A 21,577-nucleotide genomic window follows, 5' to 3' on the forward strand; every position below is an offset into this window, starting at 1 on the left:
CAGTACTGGACTGATGAGAATTTCTGTTAGGAAAAAATGTAACACAACATTGGAATTTGCTTATGGATTCTTTAGCCAAAATATAGCTCATGAATTATAGTCACAATATTGAACCACCTTTAGGTTTGCTAATAATCAGGATGCATATACAAGAGTGGCCCTAGAGCTATAAAATAGTCTGGGGTTATTCATAACTAGGATAATGGACATTCTACAAGATGACGCTGAAGTGTTGTATACCGATGACATGTACATTACTGACAATGACTTTAACACCTAGACAGGGTGGACAGAAAAGTGACTATTTTAGCTCAAACATGGACATTGCATACATATTCATACATTAAATAATGCATATTTTTGACCATTTTAGGATATACATTATTTAGTGTAAGACCAGGATTGGTTCCAGAATTTTTACATAAATGTACCACCTTACAGCCTCGATTTACTTTGAGAAAGCTCCAATCTCTTATTGGGTTACTGCATTTTCGAAGCGCTCACTTGTCACATTAACTGACTGAATTTAGCCTTTCTGTGACTCAATGACACCAACCTTTGATGAGAAGAATTGGATGGACACATATGTCTTTCTTAATTGAATTGCAAGCACACAGTTAAGAAAATAAATAGCGCCAGATAATAAACAATAATAGAAACCTTAGGATTTAGAGTTGTCCCTACCATTTCACGCTTTACAGTACAATATAATACACAATATAAAGTATAGCATAATATATAATTCAGTACACTTATAAGAGAGGTGGCTACTAAAGAAAGCATCCCTAATGAGTTTGCATTTTATCTTTACTGGGTGCAACGGACCTTGACACAAAATTTGAATAACGTAAAATGTTAGCATGATCCAACAAAAAAATCAACAGGAGAGGAAGGGATCTACACGGCTAGTCCCCTCAGTAGATTATTCAAAATCAACAAAGCCAGTGTACAGTAAATCAGAACAAAGGGCACTGTTAGTCAAAAGAGCACAGGTCCACAGTTTCCATACAAACCGGTATGTTCAGGAAAAGAAAGTAGACCTCTATGAAACAATACCCAGTTGGTATTAAAAGCCCTCACTCGCCAACCTGGTTGGTGACATGCTTCATCATCGGGCTTCCACTGGGACGACCGAATGTCATCCCAGTGTGCTGCAACGCCAGGTTACTGCGGAGCGGGGTTCTTGTGTGGGGGTAGTGAATTTAAAATCTCCAATTGAGTCAAAAAATAAAACTTTAATAATTTTGCTAATTGGAAAGGAATAAAAGGGAGTGAGGGTCAAAAAAATAAAAGACCTGGTTGACTCCGCGGCGGTCAACATGTTTCTGGTGACCATCCGGACCCGGCAGCAAGAGGCTGTGTAGGTTTACCACGGGTGCTGAGCAGCAAGGGCGGTGTGCCAATTTGCTCCCACCCCCCTCCCGGGATCCATGAGGCATTTAACGGATTGGCCTCTCTAGTAAACTCGTTCCTCTCCCCTTAATAAGTAACATTTTCTGGCGGAGTTTTCAATATTAAGTTTTTGATTTTCACACAAGTAGCCCACGGTAGGGTGAACCTTAGAGTGTTCACACCACCGGGGTTCCGCACCTCCACTCTGGTCCTGAAGAATGCCCGATTAACACTCATAGAGGCAGAAACATGTTGACTCTATGAAACAACTGGGTATTGTTTCATAGAGGTCTACTTTCTTTTCCTGAACATACCGGTTTGTATGAAAACTGTGGACCTGTGCTCTTTTGACTAACAGTGCCCTTTGTTCAGCATGATCCAACACTCAGAGCACATGTTTATTTCCAGTATGAACAGGCGATATCAATAACTCCTCCCATACTACAGATACTCAAGCATAAGAGTGTGTTTTACACAGATGGCTTTGCACATTCTGCAGTTGGAACTAAACAGAAATACTCCATTGAACTGCGGTGAGGGAATTTTTCGAGAGTGTGACTTCCATGCACTACAAACTCCTCATAAAACATTAGGCGAATCAACTGCGGAAATGGTTTAGAGTCATGCCCCCAGTCTGGCTCTTCTGAAGGCTGATCAGTTGGTTATCACACTTATAGTGTTGGACGAGGTTACACTGTAGACCTACCCTCTTAGCGCATAAAATTATTCAGAGATTCAAAAGGTAAATCAATAAAAGTGAAACAACTTTGGGAAAAGGTGGCCATTCTCCAGCATAAGCTACCCTCAGTCCGCATACAACATATAATGGCCCATAAAAGCGAAGGGATTCATGCTAAAGGTAACTGTGCAGCTGACTAAGCTGCGAAAACAGCTGGGCAGACATGCAAAGTTGCTTCTGTAACTTGATATCATACCAAAATAAACCCACATATAATGGTGGCTATACAGGCAACATTAAAAGGGGATAGGCTCCCTGAAAGTTGCCTTTCTTAATATTCCTAGATTCTCATCAAAGACCATGTTCTTATAGTTTTTTCCCAGGGATATGGGATATGCACATTCCTAGAGAAGCAGTTAGTTTACATGTTATAAAAGCAGCTCATGAGGGATTGACATCTGCTCATGCGGGCATTTCTATTATAAAATCAATGTTATCACAATGGCGCCAAAAGGTGCTAGATATATGCACAGCAAAATAACATTTGTCAGCAAAAGAAACTGTCTACTGCTGTAAGAACAATACCTACTCCACTCACAATATCTGATAAACCCTTTGATATCCTGTACCATGACCATGTTGCTCCATTGCCAAGTGGCAATCAATACAGTTATATATTAGTTGTGGTTGATTCATACTCTAGATTTCTGTCGGTTTGATCAGAAAAGACTGCCACTGCTTGCACAGTCATAAAGGACTTGCAGTGCCTAGTAGCGAAGGGAGCAGTGGATACCTTTCATTCAATCAATGACCTAGCATCTGCTAATGGTTTGACTGCTCCAGGAGTAGACCTCCTATCCATGCATCTCATTCAGAGATTCAACAGCCCACTTAGACAAGCCTTGACTGCAAGAGTGTTGGATATGGACTTCTCCTGACAATCGGCGAGCACTCAATTAGCCTAAGGGAGTGCTACATGGTTGTACTGTCTATGAAATACTGTTCAGAGTACCCATATACATGAACGACTCCAAGCACCCTGGAAAGGTGGGTCACCGGTTGATTCATCTGACTACATCTCATGTATTCATCTGTTGCAGAATATTAATGAAATAAGAGGGAAATTTGCAAACAAGGAACGTTATTCTGACTCCACTACTAAAGATAAAGCTGCTGTTGATGGGTGGCTCCCAAAACTGAGAGAACTCGCCCAAGATCAGACCCAGAAAAATGCCATTTGGACTATCCTAGAAATCACTTATGCCGCCTTGAGATAGAAGATCCTGTCACCGTAGCTTGAGGAAAAACAGAAAGGTCTCCATCGATCAGATAAACAAGTTTCATGTGGACATTTCTGTTCAGCCCCCACCGCCATTGCCAAAGTGCCCCCAGAGATCACCCAAGTTGAACTTGTTGGTCCAATTGAGGGATGTCCTGAGTCTCCAGCCTTTCTATCATTATCGAATATGGATGTGGTGCAAGCAATCTCTTCAACAATTGAACCTGTTGAAATAGCTTAACTGCACCACTAAAATAATTAACACCAACAAAAGATGCTGTTCTTGTGAAAAAAATGCATTGTCAGGAGATGAGCCCCATTCTGAAGAAACAAACATTGTTCGTCCATCCCTCCAGAAAATATCAACATCTGAAGTTAATCAACATCATAGATGAATAGTACACTATTGCTAGGGCCATTACAGGTATTTTTGCCCGCCATGGTCTTATATTTGTGCTGCAACTTCATCATTCCTCTTGTGGACTATAATGTTAATTAATGGCACTATATTCCTGAATAGTCTTGACCATCTCCTATGGCACTAGAGCTACAGCCACATGTATCCTCCCACAGAGCTATCATACTGTTAAAGTTACGGCCTATCTGTTTTTCCTATATTATTCTTTGGGAGAGGGTACCATAACACATTTTGAGCCTTTCAGAGATGATACAAACAACATGTTTGCACATTTTATTGGATGACATTGTCACTCTAGGTCTTTAAACAAGATAATGGGACATTAGAGCAGTTAAACAGATTTTACATGATCTTAATTCCAGTACTTCAATGGGTAATGAACATCCTTATCTAGATGCAGACAACTAATAATAGTTATTTTGTGTTCATCCTTATGGTGGTCTTTACATTCATCAATCAACTGGCCAACGTGCAATGTAGAGGCTTACACTGTGGGAACACTGCCCAACACATTGAACAATCAATCTTAGGACTTTTTACGAGTGCTTTCAGTTCTTGAACATTGATAGATGATATGATTGGTTGGCTTATTTTAAGTGCAAAATCATGAAAGGTTGCCAGTAGTTTTATTTAAACTCATAAGGACATTTATTCTGCAGAATTTCTTGAGTTCTTTTGGAACAGAATTATACATATTGGGAAGATGCTGTTCAAGAAAGAGCATTTGATGCACACAGTTATGCAAATTAAAGGATTCCACACAGTATTTCCTGCCTGTGTATATCCAAGAGAATTAATGGTTGTCAATGAAACTGCTCAATACACTACTTTCCTGACAGATTTAAAAACTCCTTTGATTCCTAAAGCTAATTATACACACCTTTACAATTGAAATAGGTGTAAAATGATTAAAAATGGTATGTGTTTTTATGTAAATCGTGTCATTAAATGTTTTGTATATAAAACAGTCATGTCTATTCATGACATGGTGACATGTAGCCCATCATGCGTAAACCATCGCAAGCAATACTGGGTTAGGACTACAATTATCAGCATTAGAGCATAACACCGGATGGCACAAGAATTCAAAGATACTAACTATCTCCCCCCTCCCCCAGCTAGTGCAACTCCCCTACCTTCCCGGCCCCGTTCTAACAGGGAATAGTATCATTTAACCACCCATCCTACGGTTACACCAATACAAAATACCAAGGAAGTGTTTTCCATCTTAAAAACTTGGCCCATCAGTGGCAGTAGTGTGGCAACTCTCCAGAATGTCAATGTTTCCCCTACCAATCAATCAAAGAGGTTAAGAGCCTTCCACCTGCGGGGCAATACAGGGCTTGAGATGCCTTTGCACATTGTCCCGTCTGCGGCTTCCATTTATCCATAGAAATGCAATGGGGTGTTGTTCATGTTGCTAGTTAAGTATTCCATAACAAGACCCGCCCACAATAAGTTGTACCACTGGGGGAGCAGAGGAGTGTCTTTTTTCTTCCAGGAGAAGGCGGTCATTTACTTGGCTGTTCCCTAGCACTGCAGGATCATGTGCCAGTCTGCTTTAGCATCATTGCCAGCGTGTCAGGTTTCAAGCCAAGGAACATCACAGGCAAGATGGGTATTCCAAAGTTTCCTTATCAGGGCAGCCATAGCCCTCCCAGAAAGTTTTCAACCCCAGGCATTCCCACCAGATGTGCTCAGTATCTCCTCTGGCCCTGCTGCCCCTACAACAGTTAGGTTTTGCTTTCGGGTGCAGGTTGTGTGGAGTGTAATGCCACCCAAAACAGTGCTAATAAGAAATCACCCTTACTTCTATGGATTTAAAGGATGCATGATGCATAGATTTAGAGGATGCATCAAGTTCAAGTTTATTAATGTGTAGACAATTGTCTTTAAAACATACATTATTTCACATCTAACCCCTTCCAGTCATCACCAACCCTTCAATCCTCCTGAAACTCAGTCTACTTGCCCTACCCCTACACACATACACTTGAGTGCCCAGCATCAATGCAAGTTCCTTCTTCCTTAGGCCCCTAAACTCTAGAAAAATCTGGTTAAATAGTCTTGATTGACACTCCTTAAATACTAATCCAAGCATATTTGTAAGTATTGCCAGCCGTTTCCGCACCACCATTGAGAGAACGACTGCATAACACTTACCCATGCATGCTGTCCATCAATAATGACAGTATCCCATTCAAACCTGTGTCAAGAAACCAGTGAGCCACTCCCCCTGCGACTCAACTCCTCTCTGCTACAAATCATGGGGGGAGCAGCGTGCTGTAACACGCCAATGAAAGGAGCGGTGAAGGTTCGTATATAACAGTAAAGGGTGTAAATGCAGGAGCTGGTGCGAGTATGGCACCAGGCGACCTGGCTTCCCGGCACCCAGCACCAAGCACCCAGCACCTCTGCTCTGCTCCAACCCTACTTTTATAATACCAGATTTCTGACTCTGGATTTGTTGTGGGTACAGTGGCTGCCACACACTAGATTTTCGTGTAAGATGTGGTAGGGCACAAAGATTGCAATAGTACACTTTTCGCATGTACCGCCAGCCCAAAGAGTCCAGTTTAGTTTAATGTGGCAATAGACTTTCGCCATCGTAAAAATGCCCAAAGTGGGTAGGGTCTGAAAATTTGACTCCCTTGGTTACTGCATACCAAGGAGTTATTATCAACCTTTAGCTAGTGCCAGGCATAAATGTGACATCTCCCGGCACCCACTGCAAACAATTCCTGGAACTGAGGAAGAAAAAAGAGGACTTAGCCTGTTGTTTATTACCTGAGAGAATCCCCAAAGGGCTAGGCCTACTCCCTCTTGCAAAAAGAACAAAGAAGTGGACTGCAAGGCTTATAAATACGGCTCCCGGTTTTCCGTTTAAACGGATCTTTGCATAGAAATACAGACAGAAAAATATTTTTCCTTTGTATTTATAAATAGAAATTATAAAATGGCAATTAAGTATGTTTAATGTTGCTGCTGTCTGCTGGGAGAAGAGGAGCCTGTCCGAAAGCATACGGAGAGAGGGCTTATCGGATTTCAGCTGAGCCCGGGACAAAGGTCGACGTTAAGGGGCCATCAGGCCTCCTTTTGTTTAACCCCTTCAGCGCGGCGCGGATTTCCGCGCCACGCTGAAGGTTCTGAGCGCGGGCGGGGCCATGACGGAGCGGTTCCGTCATGCGCACAGCGCAACCGACGTGCATGATGGAACCGCTCCGTCATGCGCGTCGAAGGGGTTAAGTATGGTGGTTGGGAGCTATGAGGAGGCAGGGGGAGAGAGTGGAGACACACACCTAAAGGCAATTGAGGGAAAACAAATGCACACAGCTTATCACTTCACAGGTACATAAGTGAGGCATGCTTTTGACTTTGTTCAGTCCTTGAATCCAAGAGATATGCATGCACTGTTGGAATGTTCGATGCGTTGGTCTGTCCCAGTATTTACATAAATAACAATTTAAATAAAACCATTTTGTTTTTATTTCTTTTATAGCGCTATAGCTCTACTCATCCCAATGGAGGGCGTCGGAGCACTTTACATCACGCACTATACATTGACAATAAATCATATGTATGTAAATCAATGCGTAGGATGTGTTACACAAGACTGTGAGGGTTACAAGGCCCTTCATAGCTCACTGTGCTATATTAGAAGGATTGCGATATATTAACTTCAATCTATTTGTTAAAAGCAGCAACCCATTTTCCCAGCTACATAAATCTATCTAAACCTATAAAAACCAAGCGCATATTGCCTATGTAAATAATTGTGAAAAAATACGAGCTGCAGCATTTTTTTTGCTTGCGACAAAATCAAATATGGATAAATAAAGATAATATGACCCAAAAAGAAATATGGATAAATACAGACGGAAATGTTAAAAAACAAATACCATAATACCTGGAGCCCTAGTTCTAAATCTGACGTTCTGTTCAAGCTACAGGCATACAACAAGCAACAAGAAGACTTCTCTTAGAAGTCTCCAGGTAACCATTGACAATTGGGCCTGGAATGACCCTGCTGATGTCTTATGCCTGACCCCTGTGAGTCTCTAAGTGCTGCTGCCCCTCTGGTCCTGGGGGGCTTTAGAAGTGTACTCCTGTGGATTGGGATGTAAAGCACCAAGTCAGATGGTAAAATCTTTGACCAAGACGAACCTAGTTGGTGTATCCGGCCCACACATCAATGCCGCCAGCCTCAAATTGCGCCTAGGTCCCGGTCTGTCACAACCGTTGACTATCATTGGCACTTTATGCTTCTTTGTGCTAGTCTCACATAAAACATTAACACTTCATATCTCCGTTCCCTTTTTTGGACTTTTGTCATTTTGGTGTAATCATGCTTATTTGCTTTTATTCAATTTTTCTATATTCAGTTTGGTATTTTTATTGTTTTGCATTTGGTCTTTATTACTGTTGTGCTTCTGCATACATTCTTTAGACGTTGCCTTAAGTTAAGCCTGCCTGCTCTCTGCCATAGCTACCAGGGGGTTGAGCTCAGGGTAATTTAGTGGCTTTAAGGGTTCACCCTGCCAAGAATTGTGATTATTTCTTGAGGTAGGTAGTCACTCACCCCAATTAATAATCCAATGTAATACCATGTTTATCTTTTCACTATACAGAAAATAGTGAATGGGTTTGGGGTACATAGTATCCTCCTCCAAAGAGGGCTTCTGGTGTTCCTCTTTAGCCGAAACGTAATCTTATTAATATACACTATGAGAAGGTAATTAATTGTACTTGTAACCTTCAGACAACACATTTTGCAACGGAAATAAATAGGCTTTTCAACTCAGTTTCCGACTCACTTTGCTGATCTCCTTGGTGCTGTATTTTTAATGCACCCAATACCCTGGTATTACAGTGATATTCAAAACAATTGCCTCTGAATTAGTAACTTGATTGTATTTGAACATATACCTGTATTTTTGGGTTGACTGCTTTCAAACTTATTGAGCAATATTTCAACAAATGTAATTCTTGTAGCAACTGCTTTTCCATAATACCTCTAAAGCAATGAGCATGAACATGCTGGATCCATCTGAGCAACACTGTTGCCATACTGCATCTTCTACTTGGGATTAGATCTGCTGTCTGGCCTGTGTGAGCACTGGCATTTGAGCTTTCATAAACTTAGGTTTTTCAGTGCCTTGACTGTTGGCACACTATTGTCTTAAAGGCCCCACTGAAACAATAAGCTTTTCTTTTTGCAGATCACTGGGAGATAATTTAGCCATGATCATCATATAATCTTTATAAATCCAACAGACGATAAAGGAAGTATAGATGAAATATAGACATTTATTAGACTTCGCTGTCCTATAAGTAACATGAACACTAAAAATGTATTCAAGATAAAGACACCCGTTAAAAAAATCTTATCTTCATACAAGTTTGAGACATTTAAATCCCAGAAATAAAAATGCACTCCTCAATCATGCCAATGAGCTCCCTCTTTTGAGTGAATGCTGAATAAATCTAACAACTGAACACAAATGAATTTTAAATATAGTTGTTGTAAAAGAGTAAATGCTGGCCTATGATGTCTAACATAAAAGAACAAAATGAAATCAACAAAACCTTTACCGTAGGAACTTAAACTGCAAAACAAAATCAAATTAGTTGTTGATTGCACTGAATCATTATCACACGGGCAACGGGCATATCCTTTCATAGCCCCATCTCAGGAAAAGTAATTAAGGGCCTTATTATGATTTTGGCGGTGCCAGAGCAGGACCGCCCTGCTCATGCACCGTCAAACATGTGTAGGAGCCACAGGCCGGATCAGGAGTTTGCTCCTGGTCTGGCAGGTGATTCTTTGGTATTCCTAGGGCGATGCCTATGAAATAGACACCGCAATGTGAACGTCAAAGGCGGTACCTGCACGGCATGGACTGCTGCATTCCATGCCGTGCAGGTACTAGGGTGTATGAACACAGGGGGCACATGTTGTGCCCTCCTACGTGCATTCCCATGGCGTGAGGGAAGAAGGGGCCCTATAGGGCCCCTTTTGTTTCCTCACCACCATACTTTTCAGGGCGGTCGCACCACCTGGAAAAGTGTGGTTGTGATGAAACTTGTAACATGCTTGGTGAAGCCGCACTGGCCCCACTAAGCATATTATAACCTCAGGACTGCTGTGCACTGCCAGGGAACAGCAGTTCCCTGGCAGTTGTGGCGGTCCCAGAGTGGCCTGACAGCCCTAGTCGTAATAGGGCGGCCAGAGACCACCACCATGAGTCTGGTGGCCCGTGGACCGCCAGACTTATAATAAGGCCTTATACTTGAACTAAAATTCAATCTAAAAAGAGTTAAAAGAAATCTGCACTGTGCTTCAGTTATAAATAAAATATATTTTCTAATAGTGGTTGATGATGGAATCGTAGCGCAAGCATTCACAGTAGCTTTATATGACTCCTTTAATGACATAGCGTTGTCACACTTCTCATAAAACAATTTCATCAAATTGTCTTTAGTACAAAGGCTAACTGTAGTTGGTGTTTTAAACGTTTCGGTGTGCCTTACCAATCGAACCTCTATTTGGCATAGTTAATCCAGGGGATTTGTTGCCCGTGGGTCAAAGATAGATGATTAAAAGATCGCTCCTGTTTAGACAAATAGACAGCCACTACAACAGTAGACAGAGCCTAATTTGATCCTCTTGTGGACTTTTTTTTTTTAAACATATTTTCAGTGCCATTTTCATATTTCACACATTGTACATCATACACAGTTTTCGAATAGTTAAGCCAGACTGTACGTCCAGTGGTGGTACCTAACATCTGTATAAACTGGTGATACATCAAGTGGGAGCATAAACATCTTACAGATATATTGTGATGTGTATACCCTGTTGTCTCAGGTTCCAGATATGGCACAGGAACTGGGGCGTAACGGGGGTATAACCTAGGGAACGGGCATGGAAGAACATCTCCAGTTGATCCTCTGGTGGACTTATGCACAGCTCAGCATGGTAAAGAAAGGAGGATGTACTTTTCAGGACTGAAAATGTCCTACTTTAAAAGGTGTTTCTGCTGATTGAAATCCCTTCAATGTTGTGTAAATCTATACTCCAGGCCCGTAGGTTACAACCAGTGTGCATTTACTTTTATAAACGGCCAACATCTCTTGGACTGGTTTAAACTACAGTTAACTGGAAAATGTAAAAACTGCTTCAACAGATCTGTCAAATTGTTGTAATCTAGTTCTTCCTATATGATCATAATAAAAGGATAAATCTAGAGGCATCACTAAGTACTGAAAGGTTTCAGCAGTGTGAATGTCCATAGCGCCAATGCATTGAGGTTTGACTTTAGTAGACCTAGGGCCGTATAGTGTAACATTGGATTTGGCAAAAAATGTTTTTAGATCCAAATCCTTCATAAAGGAAGCAAAAAGGCCTAGTATTCTTTGCAGCCCATTGGCCATACATGCCATTTGGACTGTGTTATCCCTGTAAAGAAGAAAGGGGACCAGACGGCCACCCACCTTGGGAAACTCCCGCTCCTTTAGCTTGAGACGGCCATCCAGCTCATTAAAAACAAATAGTAATAAGAAAAGGGGCCAGGATTATACCCCTGTCGGACTGTCCTCTACAGACCCTGAACATTTTGGAATATTCACCTGATGCACCCTAGCAAATGCATGCCGAAGTATCAATGTGGAGTTGGGTCAAAAAATAAACAATCAGGGATCCCACAGATTGCATTTCTAGCCTTTCATTTATTGTGCTTTTCCCCTGGCCCATCGAGCTATCCATCGCCAACCCTCTTGAGTTGCCCCCTTTTTCTTTGATTGTATTATATGTACCCTAACCTCCTATCCCCCTCCCCCATGGTTTGTTTTGTTTCAATAAAAACGTTTTAAACATAAAAAATAAACAATAACTAAGTCCACTTCCAAAGCTAGCATCTTGTGCACAGTTTTAAGGGATTTCCCAAATCAAATACTGGCAATCCATAAAGGCCAGGTGCAATGCCCCGGTGTTGGACACTCTGTATTTTAAGAACAATAAGTGAAGATTAAAGCACTGCTCTATGGTTCTCAGCCCGTCGCAAAAGCGTTATTGAATCTCTGAGAGAATAGTTACCTTACATCCATGTTATAGTTTGGCCAACAGAACCCTCCATGTCACTTTTACAGTAAAGTCTAAAAGAGAAATAGCCCTATAAGAGGCACAGTCCTCTTTGTCCCCTTTTTAAAAAATGTTGCTAATGGCGCTACATCATTCATACTGGGGTGCTTATGGAGCTGCGCATTATCAAATCTCCTTCTTATGGATCACCGTTGATACTGCCTTATGTATCACAATCGTATACTCAATTGCGTCTTGCTCTCTGGCACATACAGCTCCTATTTTGGCTTATGCACCACCAAATCCAATTCTTTGATTTTATGTTTTAGTCATCTGTTTCCATCTTTGGAATTGTAAGTAACAACATCTGTGCAAGCAGCTCTTCCACTAGCTCAGGCTTCATTAAACGTTGGCTTAGCTGTCCTTCATCCAGACGTAGGTCCCTTGCTCACTTTGCCACTGGATTCAAGCTAGCCTGGCTGAAGAGGGCTGTTAGCCTGAAACCTGTCCCAGGATGCTTGTTTCCGGTCCAGGGAAGACATGGCTTGGCAGTTCAGGCTGGACTGTTCCCATGAGGCGGGTCAAGACTGATTTGCATATAGCTGTGTCTGAACTGGGGTGGCAAAGTGATCTAAAGAATGCTGATGGATTCTACCCAGATCTGTGAATTGGGGTAACTGTTTGAAAAGTTTCAGAACTCCGTCCATCATCTCCTTGTGTTTGCTTTGTTCGCCCTAAGTTGGCAGGGTATGCCCAGACGTGGATCCCTTTCTCACTTTGCCATGGGATTCAAGCTAGTCTGGCTGAAGCGGGCTGTTAGCCCGAAACCGGTCCCAGGATGCTTGTTTCCGGTCCAGTAAAGACATGGCTTGGCAGTTTGGGCTGGACTGTTCCCATGAGGAACAGGGTCAAGACTGATTTGCATATAGCTGTGTCTGGACTGGGGTGGCAAAGTGAGCTAAAGAATGATGAAGGATTCAACCCAGATCTGTGACTGGGGGTGAGTGTTTGAAAAGTTTCAGCACTCCGTCCATCATCTCCTTGTGTTTGCTTTGTCCTTCATCATTGCCTCCAGTCATGGAATCTGAGTTATGTTGAATGTGGTTTGGATTGAGTGCATGTATGTATGAATCTGATTTCTGTGTGGGGCACTGAACTATGTTTTTGATTAATAGATATACATATTGATTTGTTTTGATTGTAGATAGAATATTTATATATGTGTTTACTTGACTGAAATTTTGTAAAAATTGAAATGAATAATTCAACGAAAAAATAAAACAAATATAAAAGATATATTTTTATATCCACAACTTTTGTTGGGTGCTTCATGTATTCTAATCTGTCCATTCCTTTCCAGTCTAGCCTTGTATTGTAACAGGTACCTATTTATTAGGCCCTAATATACATCTATTAAACCGGTCCTTGTTTTCTTTTTGAGTCATGGAATCTGAGTTCAACACTTCAAATTTTAAAGTCTTGTCTTTTTATGTAACCCCAAGCTCAGATGAAACAAGTTCAGTTATGCAATAGAAGGGTGATTAGTTACCACTACTAGTCTTCATCTAGCAGGCTTTTAATGTTTTTTTTTGTTCCTTATGGAATTGACATTTATTTATTATTTATGCACCATGTTGCATAGTTAAATTAGGTTTAAACCAGTTGCCTTGCTTGATCATTTAGTAACACTCTTTGAAATGTAATCAGCCTTTAGTATGAATGTACATATTCACTAGAATTGCTCCACTATCATTCTGGAGTGTTGTTTGTTTTGCCTTATGTCTTCCTTTGAGCCCCCTCATAGCTCATCAATGACTAAGGTTTCACATGTATTGAACAGTGTATAACTCCTGTTTCTATTCCATATATGTGCATTTTCTGTAGAACAATATTGTATATATTATCAGTGTATTTCTAGTTTGTATGTTACCTATTAATGATGTGTGACATTTAAATAAAAGCACAGTGCCAGTGAAAGAATGTGCAAAGGAAGTCACACTTTTCTACTCTCACCTTACATCACAGAACAAGTGGTTAATTTCCCCCAAAATAAGGTTGACATTTTTATATAAAATTAGTACATGCGCTTCTCAAGGATAGAGACTCTTCAGACTTTCCTTTAGGAGTATCCATGACAAACAATTTGTGTCAAGGTCGTGCTTTTTCACTTGTTAGCTCAGTCTTTGGAATGTTGCCGTTCCCTAGATTAACCTTGCCTGTGGGTAGGCAGTCAACTGGAAAAATAAGAGAAACGAGAAGAGATATGTTTGTGCTATCTTGGGAGCTCTTTTTTTGCAAGATTGTGGTGCTAGAGTGGACATTAACTTGGATTACAGAGGAAAGAATTTCATCAAAGATTGTCACATATAATCCTGTCAGTGTTTATATTATTTATACGACGTGCCTTCATTTTAATGGCCACAATGTTTATACCTGAAATTAGGGCTTTAATGTTTTAACACAATGGTGTGTATTTCTTCTGCGTGCATCTTTTGTAGAAAAGTGTTCCAGCAATTCACTAAGATATAAATGTACCCCTGATAGTATCTGGCAGGATCTGATAGCTGCCTATTATGTCCATGTAAGTTGTGGGAGATGCATGTGTCACAACCCTTCTGTTTCATCCCTTCAGTTGATAGATTTGTCCAGACTTGTGCTTGTCTGGTGGCCAAGGATACTCCTCTGGGACTTGTTACACGGTAACTTGTAAAAACACATCACTCTGATCGTGTTTGGCATCTACTATGGACATCAGCCAAGGGAGAGACTTTGGGCTAAAGGAGGGGGAAATGAACAGTGAAAAGTATAGTAAATGGTAGGCAGGCGATATCGACTTTTGTTACAGATGCCAAAATTCAAAGCTTCTGACCTCAGCAATCTGCAGTGCTCCCCGAGAAGCTACTTCTGTTCACATACCAAGAGCTAATGAGAAGAAATAGCACAGATCTTGGGAGGCAGGTGTACGGCATAGCTTAGGAGCTGCTTCTGCTGTGCAGCATAGAGGGAATAAAAAGAGTACAGGAAGGCTTCTCAAACATCCTTAACATTTCCGAATTTCTGATAAAGCTCAAGGTGATTGGTCAAAATCTCGAGATGCATATATTGTAATACATTGATATTTTGTCAAGAACATCGTTAAAACAAATGTATCATGTAACATAATGTCATTGTCAAGAACTTCGTTATTTTTTGTAATTAATCTTGTTTTAAATAATGTTTTCTTTAATATAGTATGCCTAAATATAGTTGTTAAAATTGTTTTCACACTGTTGTAACATGTTAGTTAAAATATTATTTAAGGTGTTAATGTTGTAAGTATAAATGCTATTCTTTTTGTTTTCAATTAAACCCTGAAATTGAAAAATGTTTATTTTATGTAAGTTGAATAAGTAATGTATAATGTTGCAGCAAGCTGTTGGGCTTGTAGAGGAATATGGTGCAAAAGAAATTATAAATAATGTAATTGTATTAATTTTGCAATGCAAACTATATTTGTATTTCTTAATTATGGAAATTGTTTAATCGTTTATTAGTAATGCTATGTATGTAAGTTTATTTTTGTATTTTTTAATGCATAATGTTTTCATTTTTTGGTGACTTATTTTTGGTAGTGGATTACTAACTTTGTAGGGGAATTGAATGAGAAGTTTAAATAATTGTATTATGTTTATTATACTTGTTTAACTAACCAATTGGTTATGTAAATTTGCATTTTTATTTCTTTAATTATTTAATTTTTCATACTATATTTATATTTTGACATTTCTTTAAATAATTGATTTTTCTTTAGTGGCTTGTTAGTTTTTTAGGGGAACAGAATTGGGTGTTATCAAATGTAAAATGTTTACTTAATTAATTGTTAATATATATTTAATTCAATGCTAATTGAAGATGTTCCTAATTTATGATCTTTGTATTTTCCATGTTTTTCTTTTGTTTATTAATTTATTTGAAATGTATTTTTAATATAATCTAGTTAGAAGTGAATGTTTTTTATGTATTCAAAAAATTGTATTTCAAGCTCATTACTAAATATTAGTTATCGGTGCTGAGCTCTGCCATTGATAAGGGACTATTTAAGCTCAAAATCGTAGTAGGATCGTGACATCCACACTCCAAATCATATATTTGAGTGAGAAAATGTGATTGTTGACTCATGTCACAGAGTAGGCTATCACATTTCTGGCAGGATGGGCACAGTCTCCAGCCGTCTGAAGAAGTAGATGGCGTAGGTTAGGGGCAACCCAAGCACTCCAGGAGATGAAAAAGCACAACAATCAGTCGGGTGTCCAATTGCCAAACTTTACAAATGGAGGCCATCAGATAACATTTTATTTCAAGGTTGTCAAGAGTCACTTAGAACATTTTTGGCATTTCTTCCTGTAACACCCTTCCCTAAAGTAAGTCCTTGTAATTCTAAAAGATATAGACCTGACCAGCCATTGATTTATCAAGTGTGATTACTGTGGCATACTGTATACCTGTTGCAATCCTTACATCACCTCCTGAAGTCCATCTACACTTCATGCTAACTTAATTATTGAATTGAAATTAGATAGTATCTTAGGCTCTGCCGCAACACCAATAGTACAAACATTACCCATCAAAGACACATCCGAGTAACCACTTACTGGTTGAAGGACTCCTAGAAACAGGCTCCACCAGTCTTTATGCTGTTATCATCAAACATTGGAAGAGGTTTGAAACGGGTTCAAATCGAGAAGCAAGTTCGATTATAAACATTGACAGTAGACTGAAAAAAGGTGGGTAGTTCATTGTGGTGCCCAGAGAGTGCGCCACCCCACCTCTAGATTTGGTCCGGTTTCTACGTTTGTCATGTAACTGAGATTTACCAAAATATGCTGGTAATAAAAGTCTTGGCGAGGCATCCAGCACAGTGGCATTTGCCAAGGAGGGCGTTCTCTACGTCTTGGCATTTGAAAGACACCTAGGCAGCTGTAGCATGGTGAGCAAGTTGGAAGCTATTGAACCAGAATGTGTGTGTGGTTTTTTTTTTAATCCTGGTCTTCTCGCTGCCAAATTATGGGCAATCCCATTTTTAAAAGTATTTGTCTTCCCCCACTTTTTATGATGACTGGCAGTATTTGGAATAATACTAACCAATCATAGCAAGCTTTTTTTAAATAAGAATTTAGCTCGAACCCAATGCACATTAAATGTCACTACAGAAGAGACTGGCCCACTCTCACGCTACTCACTAAAATGTGGTATAGTGGGAAAAATATAGGCCTTGAAATGAACAGTCCTAAATTGCATTATTTGTTCTCTTACTTTACTAAATTGTTTTCTATTGGGCAAATAAGGTTCTCCCTATGCCTTCCCCCCCCTCTATATCTACCTTTTTTTGTGTGAATTTGGAAACAAGCTCAGTGTAGGAAATGAGTACCAATATTCCCAGTCAAGTGCAAGGTCCCTGCGTGTTATCTCAGCTGTGCTGCCAGGTTCCAAGTGACAGTGTTCACTTGTTACATGATGTAGTTTGTCAAGAATTGCCATCCTGGACACAAATTCAGGACCCCTTTCAAGAGGGATCCATGACAAGTCACCCGAGTCCAAGGGACCATGGTCACTGTATTGCGTCGGGGGGAGACTGTGACCAGGAATGTATCCTGGTTCAGGAAGGTCATGACACACCACATGCAGACGTGGCTGACCCACACCAGCTACTTTTCGATGAGGTGTGACGGCAAGGGGATGGGGCATTTGCCTGACAAGGGGCTCTCAACCATGCCCCATCAGAGGTCAGCTGGAAACCCCCACAATTCACCACCTTGTTCGGCAACAGGCAGACTGCCACTGAGTGAATTTAGTGAGACTCCAGCGAGTGCCGAAGGGTCGCGGTCCAGACCAATTCCGCCGTATTCCCTGAAGCCGAACCCCAAACCAAGCTATGTACTCAAGGACTATGTGTGAAGTATTGGAACCTACCATGGAGGGTCCCAAAGCGGTAGCCCCCCTAAGGACTAATGTGGGGAAGGATGTAGGGAACACCCGGCTACTACACATGACCTGTGATGTCACACACCCCAGAGGCTGGGTGCGGCCATAGGGATATAAATAATTGGGTCGTGGACCACTAGTAGCCACACCCAAAATGGTAATGCTTGTGTCCTGTGTCGCTCATTGCTGCGCGATACCGAGGCCCAGGCCCTGCATCCACCCAGTATCTTGCAAGCTTTAGCACACAGACTATCTGTAGAAAACAGAAATCTACCCACTAGTGCTGGCCTGCCCTCATGACCTTGGGAGTTTGCTGTTTCAGTTGAACACTTACAGGGCCTCACTTGCAAAATAGGAGACTTCCTCATAGAAATCAGGGGAGCTCTGAAGGAGGAGCCTTCGAGCAATGCGGCTGCCAGCAAGTGAGAGAGGCAGAGCACTGACTTGTGCCCACATCACAGGATTCTTGAGAGGGTCTGAATTGGAAAGGAATGCAGATTGGAGGGGTACTGCCCATACTATGTGACCATCTTTTAATTTTTTCTTCTCTTTGGGCAACCACTGGTGACATTACACAGTAAATTTGCATTGAAAATTGTTACAAGAAAGCACTTTAGGTAGGTGGTTGTCCTTGTATTTTGTAGTCCTGATTGGATGACCTTGTGACTCTTACCCACGGCCCAGTAAAACCTCAAGCAGTGATGTGAGGAGACTTCCGCTATTACAGTGAAACAGACAGGGAGGAGAATGTCAGTTCAATGAGTAGTACTAGTACAGTCGAACTATTGGCATCGTGAATGACAATGTGTATTATTTATGTGGATTGAAAAACTGCAAGCGGTTCGTAAACACGCACTTTGTACTTATAGTTGTTGATTACGAGAAGCAAGGCTGGCAGTAACTGCACCTCTTTTACTGCCAGTCTTGCTTCTCATAAGCAAGGACTACAAGTTCAAAGTGGGCGTTTACACACCGCTTGCAAGTTTTCGAAACATATAAATAAAAGGCATTGTCATTTACAATGCCAATAGTTCAAATTGCAGCAAATGCGAGACCTATTGCATTGCAAGGTGCATCAGCATGTGCATTTTGCCTTCTTAGGTGTACACACCTATAGAAGCAGAGTATTCATGCATACATATGATGGTATCAGAGGAAGAGCAAATTACACAAGAAGAGGTGGTGTTATTCTCACAACTTGCAATTGATCTTGCCATATAATGACGACACAGGTGAAGAAAGCGAGGGGTGAGGTAGAATACACAGACGTTGAAAGAGTGAGAGTGGCAAGCGACATAAGAGATGTAGACAGTTGAAGAAAAAGAGACAGAGAGACAAGCCAAATTAAAGAGAGGGAAAGGAAAAGATTGTTATATAGGAAGAGACCGGCAGAAAGAGGGTAAAAACTGAAAATGAAGATTATACAAGAAAACACAAAATCAGCAAAGAAAAGGGGTAAGTGAGACGAACAGAGCTGAAGAGATAGGCAACGGAAGAAGGAATGACAGGCAAAGATAAAGTGGTGGGCCAACATGAGAAAAATTGAGAGAAGCACAGAAAGAGTGGGAGAAACTGGAAGAGAGAAGGAAAGAATGAAAGAGGAGGATGCATAGAAAAATATGATGAATCAAGAAATGTAAGATAGAAACACAGGTAAAGAAAGAGGAAAAGGCCAACAGAAACAAAGCTCTGCCAGTGCACCTCAATACACAAAAGATATGCAAACACAGCTTTCCCGTGACTCTTCAGCCCTGACATGCAGCTGTTCTGTGCACATAGGACTCTGCCATTCTTTGAGCAGGACTCCCTGTGGACCCGAGGTTTAACAGCAGCCCCAGGGAATGAATGTGGACAGCAGCCTCCGGGGAAAGAGGGTCAGTCTGAGCCTCTGGGAAAATGAAGCTGAGGTGGAGCCTCCAGGACCTAAGGATGAGCAGGAGCCTCATGGGACTGAGGGTGAGCAGGAGCCTCATGGGACTGAGGGTGAGCAGGAGCCTCATTGGACTGAGGGTGAGCGGGATCCTCATGGGACTGAGGGTGAGTAGGGGGCCTCAAACACCAAATGGTAGCAGGAGGCTTGTGGAATTGAGGCTGAGTAGGAGCATCAAGGAACAGAGGGTGAGCTGCAGCCTCATGAGACTGAGGGTGAGTAGGGGAACTCAAAGATCTATGGGTGGCAGGAGGCTCATGGAACTGAGGGTGAGCATGAGCCGGAGCCTCAAAGGACTGAGGGAGAATCAGAGCCTCATGGGACTGAGGGTGAGCCGGAACCTCATGGGACTGAGGGTGAGCCGGAACCTCATGGGACTGAGGGTGAACAGGAGCGTCCAGGAACAGAGGCTGAGCCGGAGCCTCATGGGACTGACGGTGAGCCGGAGCCTCATGGGACTGAGGGTGAGCCGGAGCCTCATGGGACTGAGGGTGAGTAGGGGGAACTCAAACAACAAACTCTAGCAGGAGGTTTGTGGAACTGAGGCTAAGCAGAAGCCTTGAATATCAGAGGGTGAGCCTAGAGTCTTGGGGACATAAGCTGAGCAAGGTCCTTGCTAGGAAACTGAGAGTGAGTGGCACCCTGAGGAACTAGGGCATGAGTGGAAGCCTCAGGGCTTCAGTGTGAGGTCATTCCAAGAGACCCTGAAGGGGAGCAGAACCCTCCAGAGTGGAGGGAGTGCATGATCCGACAGAGGCCTGTCGGTCAGTGGGAAGTGACTATCATCAGCATAATCACGAGCTTGTGTGCCTGATGCTGAGCAGGGCATTCTGGGATCTTAGTCTTCTCACTGGGTAAAGGGCCTAAAGGTAGGGAGCGAATTAAGGGAATTTAGGATTAAGGAAATATCGAGAGACTTGAAGATGACCATCGGGAGGCCTGAAGATAAGCTGCATGGTATGTGCATTCTTGCCCATTGTTACTGGTCCTGAGATGAACCTGTTCATACTAACAGAGCAATGCTTCACAGCAGGTTGCAATCTGTGAATGTGTGCCACTTGTTTTGGGTGCGCAGGCCTATTTCTGTTTCCCGACCAAACCTGCAAGTGGTAGAAGGCAGACAAACAGCCCTGAGGCACACGCTTTTAAACACATACAAAGCAAATATTCAAGGAAAGGTAGTAAAAGGAAGCACAAAAGAAACAAGCAATGAAAAACTAAATTGACTACTGTAGCATAAGACACAGCAAGATCAAATGTAAAGATGAGAATACTAGTGCAGGTACTGTCTTTTGCCTGCCAGTTTAGCAATGTTGGCAAACCACAAGGAGGCAGTATAAATGTAACGTGTTATGCCCTGCATAGTATTTTAATATCTTGCAGTTTCCCAGTTCTCCTGCTGTTCAGCCACAGCGAGTGTTTGGAGTAGAATGTTGAGAATGCTGTGATGCATAGAACGTTGGGAGTCTGACTGGGTGACAGATGACAGTTACAGATGGGCTGAGCAGCAGGCAGGCTGCTCCTGGTGGGGTTTAGATACTACCAAGGGTGTTAGATACTACCAAGGGGGTTTGATACCTCATAGTTGTTTGCTGTGACTTAGTACCAAGGTCTGACCACTGGGCTACCCTACTTACCTTATCCAGTTACTTGTTCTACCTGTTTGATGTACCCGTGAACCTACATGCTGTACAACTGGAATAAAGGTACTGAAGAACTTACATGGCAGACAGCGTCTACTTCATGTGAGAGTACAACATATTTTTGGCGACGAGCGAGAGTTGGAAACGTACTCACTGCCTGGGAGATGGTACAGTAACAAGAAGAAGAAAGAAGAA

General features: G+C 41.7%; 1 protein-coding gene across 1 annotated transcript in view; it reads left to right on the plus strand.

The window, feature by feature from the left end:
• Positions 1 to 21,577, plus strand: part of LOC146812057 (arf-GAP with SH3 domain, ANK repeat and PH domain-containing protein 1-like) — a 1,117,518-nt gene that overhangs the window by 301,944 nt on the left and 793,997 nt on the right. The window lies entirely within an intron of this gene.

The sequence above is a fragment of the Triturus cristatus genome, chromosome 7 (assembly GCF_964204655.1).
Source record: "Triturus cristatus chromosome 7, aTriCri1.1, whole genome shotgun sequence".
Classification (NCBI taxonomy): Eukaryota; Metazoa; Chordata; class Amphibia; order Caudata; family Salamandridae; genus Triturus; species Triturus cristatus.